The sequence below is a fragment of the Capsicum annuum genome, chromosome 7 (genome assembly GCF_002878395.1).
Source record: "Capsicum annuum cultivar UCD-10X-F1 chromosome 7, UCD10Xv1.1, whole genome shotgun sequence".
NCBI lineage: Eukaryota > Viridiplantae > Streptophyta > Magnoliopsida > Solanales > Solanaceae > Capsicum > Capsicum annuum.
The window spans coordinates 140,672,973-140,679,867 of record NC_061117.1 but is presented as its reverse complement, the minus strand read 5'-3'; the positions used below and the strand labels follow the sequence as shown (position 1 = coordinate 140,679,867).

The following is a 6,895-nucleotide window of genomic DNA, read 5'->3' as shown; positions in this document are numbered from 1 at the left end:
CACCCTAAAATTTAATAACAACTCATCATTTCCTATTTTTTAGGAAATGATGAGTTGTTATTAAATTTTAGGGTGCCGCTAATTTATTTCTTTAATTTTCTTATACATGAAAGATTTTACTGTGTGTGAATAAATTATTTCTATGTAAAACATGCTTTGCATGTTTATGGTATATTATATCGTATACCATAAATATATAAATATGCTTAGTTTGTTTCTTTATACTTTGTATTTTTATATATGTGTGTATATGGTATATACATGGTATAAACTTCATATATAACATACTTTGTATATTTATATATGTGTGTACATAGTATATACATGGTATAAACTTTATATCTAACATACTTTGTATATTTCTATTATAAATATAATGCTTTATATATTTATGGGTACAAATATAAATTAGCAGTAAAATAATGTCTTAAATAAGAGAGAAATTAAATACGGGATAAAAATAATGATGAGAGAGAAAAAGAGATATATATTAATTAGGATAGCATTAAGTTTGAAATTATAATTATTTTGTTCTTTAAAACTGCTATATACGTTATATTGAAAAAGTAATGTTATAAGGAGAGTTTTATGTAAAAATTTAAAAGATTGGGGTTATATGTAAGAATAATAAAAGTTGGAATTGGAGTTGGAAAATTGTGAACACAACAAAAACTGTTTTCCTTATTTAGAAAAATTTTCTGAAATTATTTTCCGAGTTTTCATGGCCAAACACCATAATTTCCAACCCCGAAAAGTTTTTTTGAAAAAAAGGGAAAAATTTCCATGGCCAAATGGGTCCTTAGTATTGACAGGTTTCAAATTGAGATACCGATATTTAACTCTGCAGAACTAACTGGTGATTTTGAAGTTAAATCTCTGTTGGGGAAACCTTTTGATGAATTTAGGAATACTATGAAGAAGAAAAAACTAGAGGAATTTTTTAAGAAGAGCTGCTTTAGACACTTTCTTGAGCTTCCTGAGGACAAAAATCCCCGTTTCCAAATGAGCATGGTATATGATTTTCCCAAGCGCAGGATCAAGTACATGGAGGATAATAAAGATTTGAAGAAGGGGGCAAAAAAATAAATGAAATCTGGATCAACCACCGTTGCATGCCGGTTTTTTTGGCTTTGCCATAGTGACAGGCTTGAGATGAAATCGTCCAAAAGAACCTCTCATCAAGGAAAGGCCCCACAAAAATTCCAAGGCAAGTAGCACAACCAAACCACCACCATCAAATAAAGGCAAGGCATTGTCCAAGCGACCACCCACCAAAACCAACAAACGCAAGGAACAGTAGATGGGTTGTTAGACATTTCTGGACATGGCTATAAAGCCACGATGTTGTTAGAACATCTCAAGGATAAATCCATACCAAAGAAGTGCAAGGAGCAATCGTGCTTATTTTAGTTTGCCCATTCCGTTATATTATCAAGAAACAATAACAAAGTCACAGAAGATGATTTGTTGGATCTTACTGAGGATCTTGAGAAATTCAATAATTATCCCTGGGGATATGACAACTACAAATTGACTGTCAAATATTTATTGACAAAGTTATCCCCAATGATGATCATATTTTACGACTTTTCTTGGGCTTTCCTGGTAAATTTAATCACTATTTGTTACTCTTGCATTAGTTTATATTGAATAATTCTTATGGCTTTTTTGGTTTGCTTTCTATTTTTATTTTTTAGGCTTGGGCATTTGAATCCATTCCTTTCCTCCGAAAGTAGGTCAAGGATTACCCAGATAAGGTTTCTTATCTAAGGATCCTTAGATGGTTGGCTGGAAAGAGCAACACAAGAATTAAGGAGATTGATCTCTTTAGCTATCCGGATAATGCAGTAAGTCTTCTATCAAGTAAAATAATTTGACTCAAATAAAGCTATTGAAACAGATGATTCATATGTTTAAACAAATTGGTAATCTGTTACAATTTATCTTAACAGATTATGCGTCTGGTGCAATAGCTTGGTAATTTGTTGTGACAGGTAAGTCACTCTTTATAATAGATTACCCATCTGTTGCTTTAGTTCTCTGAACCTGACTTAACAGATTACCCATCTACTGCAACTTATGCAATAGATGGGTAATCTACTACAATATATTATTAATATGTTGCCACATATGAATCATCTATTACACCATAAAGATCATCTATTGAATAAGTTGTTTCTGTTAACATATTATCCAACTAACTACAAATTATTATTTCATTTAAACATATCTATCCTTTTTTAAGTTGTGCATCCATGGATCGTGTCTACTGAGCAGGAGTTAGGGATGACTTCTTTTATTACTCTAGGTCTTATTGAAACAATAGCATGCCCAAAAGTAGAGTTAATAAAGAAGAAATTAGCTGGAGCAATAGCCATAAGAAGAGCAGTTAGGCAAGGTCGGCCTAATGTTGAGGCTCTTCATGATCAACCTGCTACAATAGATCCGGGTGCTACTTCTGGGGTGTTGCTGGTAGATTTGTTCATATTGGTGGCAGCCATGCTGATATTGATGTTGCTTCCAATAATGATGATGAGCATGTTGATTCTCATGAAAAAATAAATATGTTTGAAATCACCCCTTACACTGGCCTCTATCACCCTTACACCGGTTCCTGTCACCCTTATAGTAGTCCCTCTCATCCCTCTTGACCCTTATATTGTCATTGTAAATGCAAAGATGGTGTGTACAAATAGTATAAATTCTTTGAAAGAATAGATGCTATTGCTAAAGTTGTCGAGGAATTGAAATCCAAGATGAGTGTTATACTCTCTAAGAAGGTGAGTCGGCCATACACTCCTACAGTAGAGGTTAAGAAGAAGAAAAAAATCAAGTAGACATATACTCTAAATTATGAAACAAAAAAAATTGTAACTTCTCTTCCTCCAAAAGTTGTTGAAGTTCAGGGACCGTTGAAAAAGGTAGACATAAACGTGGAACTTGATGCCAAACAGAAGGCTATTCTGAGAAAGGCCATAAATTCCAAGTAATATGTAAAAACCTTCACCATGGATACCTTTTAACCCTAAGGTTTCAAGAAGATGACAAATATGGACGTGTGGTACGTGGATACGGTAAGTTTACTTTTCCTAACCTAGCCTTCTAATCTACTCCATGAAGAAGAAGCTATGCAACAGATGTGTCATCTATTACAACAGATGTGTATTCTGGTGTAACTGGTGGGGGATCTATTTCAACAGATTACCCATCTGGTTCATAAGTTGCATTAGATGGGTAGTCCGTTAACAGATTTAGAGAACCCTATGCAACAGATGGTCCATCCATTGCATCTTTCCACTTTGTTTTTCTTTTTTAAAATTACTAACTTATTTAAAAATTGTCTTTTTATATCATAGTATGTTGATGAAATTCTCTACCTCATGAGGGGAAGGCAATTAGCGTACCTAGATGCTTATGATGTTGGCGATAGGATAATGGACCTCAACTTTTACAATAATTTCAAGGATCGGTACGATGAGCTCATTGAGGTAGCGTCAACTCCCGGTAGCCCAAGATTTGATTCGTTGGTTTTTGGGTTCAAATAGGATAAAGATATGACTAATTATATTAGAGGGAAGAGGCCATAACTACATAGAAAGGAATTGACCAAAGCAAATAGGATTGTTGTAGTCATGAACATGGAGAAACAACATTTTCTAGATGTTGAGATTTTACTCAAGGAGGGAATAATAAAGGTTTATGACTGCAACTTACCTTTCTTCGACGAGGCTGATTTTTTTACCAAGATGCAACCAGTGTTGGCATTGTTCCTGAACTTGTTGAGGCAGAGTGGACTGATAAATCATTTGCCAGTGAAAGTGTTGAAGCAAATATGAGTTTTGAAGGTCGAAACAAGGACAAGGACCTTCCAAAAAATGAAACGGCATCTCATGTGGGTCGTATGCACTTACACACATCGAATATTTGCTAACTGACACAAAAATTTCCAACCCAATGACCTTTCTGTGCAACAACACTGTGGTAAGGATGCAAGAGGCCTGGGTTTATGAGGTACTAACTAAATACTTGGAGCCTGTGTATAAAAAAAAATGTCGAAACACAAACACCATGACAATTTTTATTACATGATAATTTTTTTATATTTGATGAATATTGATGTTTTTATAATGCAACAGATTGTCTATCTATTGTAATAGATAGTCTATCTATTTTGTTAGATAGTTTATCTATTGCAATAGCTTGGTCATCTATTGCATTATGTAGATGTTTATTTCTAAGTCTATCTGTTGCAACAGATAGGTCATCTGTTGGAATAAATAAAAATAGAAGGAAAACCTATTTGATAATTTCCAACAAATGACCTACATGTTGAACATATGTTTAAATCTATTTGATATGTCGCCTGTTGCAATAGATACATTATATGTTGCAATATTTGAATCTAGTATTCCATTTCAATTATTAAGTTCAAGTCTAAGGATAACATAGACAAAATAAAATAAATCGAAGCCTTCATAAATTACATGAAATAAATCAATAAATAAATGAAATGTAAAAAAATTATTGTGGGTACAGATGATCTACTCAATAAATAAATCAACAATTTAAGTTTTGGTTCTAACAATTTCTAAGAAGATGTTATTACTTTGATAGACTTACGCTATAAAGATCTACTCAATATGGATGAGTTGTTCTACATCCGGTGCTATGAAATTCGACTTTGATTGCCGTGGATCTTTAATGTCGCACTTCTCCATATTTCCATAAAAGAGTAGCATATCTTTTACGGAGTAATCCAACATCAAGTCCATCATTTGGTACTTGTAATTCATCGCTCAAATACTCGACGTAAGCGGCAACAAAAAGTCCGTAATCCCTATTTTTGTAAAAATCAGATAATCTATATCTTGCAATTAATGTAAGCGTTATGAAATTTATGAAATAAACCTAAATCATGAAATTTATGAAATGAACACAACTCCAACATCTCTTTGAAATATCTAAAAATGATTTAGCTTGAATTAGGGATGAGTTGATATGTTCAACTATGATTTCAATTGAGTCATTGCAATTGCATGATGTTGGAGTTGTGTTCGTCCTAACTTGATTCATCAACTTATCAATTTAATTTGAAATGATTTATATTAAATTATTATTTAAAATATCTAAAAATTATTTAGCTAGATTTTGGGAGGGGTTGATAGGTTCAACTATAATTTCAATTAAGTCATTGCAATTGGATGATGTTGGAGCTGCGTTCGTCCTAACCTAAGTCACCGACTGATCAATTTGAGTTGAAATAATTCATATTAAATTATTATTTGAAATATCTAAATTGATTTAGCTAGAATTAGTGATGGGTTGATAGGTTCAACTATAATTTCAATTGTGTCGTTGCAACTGCATATTATTGGTATTACATTCGTCTTGACCTTAGTCGCCGACTGATCAATTTGAGTTGTAATAATTTATATTAAATTATTATTTGAAATATCTAAATTAATTTAGCTATAATTAGGGATGGGTTGATAGGTTCAACTACAATTTCAATTGAGTCGCTACAATTACATGATGTTGGAGTTGCGTTCGTCCTGACCTGACTCATCGACTGATCAATTTGAGTTGAAATGATTTATATTAAATTATTATTTGAAATATCCAAATTTATTTAGCTAGAATTAGGATGGGTTGAGAGGGTCAACTACAATTTTAATTGAGTCATTGCAATTACATGTTGTTGGTATTGTGTTCGTCTTGACCTAAGTCATGAACTAATCAATTTATGTTGAAATGATTTATATTGGATTATTATTTGAAATATCTAAATTGATTTAGCTAGAATTAGAGATTGGTTGATAGGGTAAACTATAATTTGAATTGTGTCATTGCAATTACATGTTGTTGGTATCGCGTTCGTCCCGACCTGAGTCATGCATTGATCAATTTGAGTTGAAATGATTTATGTTAAGTTATTATTTGAAATATCTAAATTTATTTAGCTATAATTAGGGATGTGTTGGTAGATTCAACTAAAATTTCAATTGAGTCATTGCAATTGCAAGATGTTGGAGTTGCATTCATCCTGACTTGAGTCATCGACTAATCAATTTGAGTTGAAATGATTCATATTAAATTATTATTTAAAATATTATTAAATTCATTAATGTTCCAATTGAACTTAATTCAATTTATTTTGATGAAAAAGTTAAAATTTATCTCTTTTAAAAAATTAATTAAGATCAATTCGGACCAAATTAATATTTTCAAAACTTTTCATTTTTTCCAAAATACAATTCAACCCATACAAATCATCCTCGCAGGAAAAATGTTTCATTATTTTAAATCTCAAGTCCTCGCTTTTTTCTTTCTCTCTCAACAATACAAACAACAACTACATAATATATTGCTCTACCTTCACAACAAATCAACTTTCTTCCTATTTCTCACCACGTACTTGTTATTTTTGACTTCATTCTTGCTTATATTCATCATTTTCTCTGTCTTCATAGGTAACAGAGTTTGAGAAGAGTTGTACATTTATTTTTTTAATAAAAATTAGGGCTTTTTAGTTAATAATGAAAAAAAAGACTTTTAATTGTATTATCTTCAAGAATGAGTTAACAATTTTAAGTTTTGATGCTAAGAACATAGGGAGATCCCGAGAAAATCCTAAATTTTATCGTAGTATTCTGCTGACTGTTGTGGTATTGGTGGTGTTGATAGCATTGGTGGCATTAGTGGTAGTGGTAGTGTTAGTGGTCTTGGTGGTAGTGTTGGTGGTCTTGGTGTTGGTATTGCTGGCATTGGTGTTGGTGGTGGTGTTAGTATTGGTAGTGTTAGTTATGATGTTGGTGGCATCGGTGGTTGTGGTTTTAGTGGTGGTGGTGGTGCTGGTGGTATGGGTGGTGGTTTTAGTAGGGGTATTGGTGGCGGT

The 6,895-nt window shown here is 32.4% G+C and overlaps 1 pseudogene; it reads left to right on the top strand.

The window, feature by feature from the left end:
* Positions 1-2,990, top strand: part of LOC107876557 — a 54,108-nt pseudogene extending 51,118 nt beyond the window's left edge.
* The last annotated feature ends 3,905 nt before the right edge of the window (positions 2,991-6,895 follow it).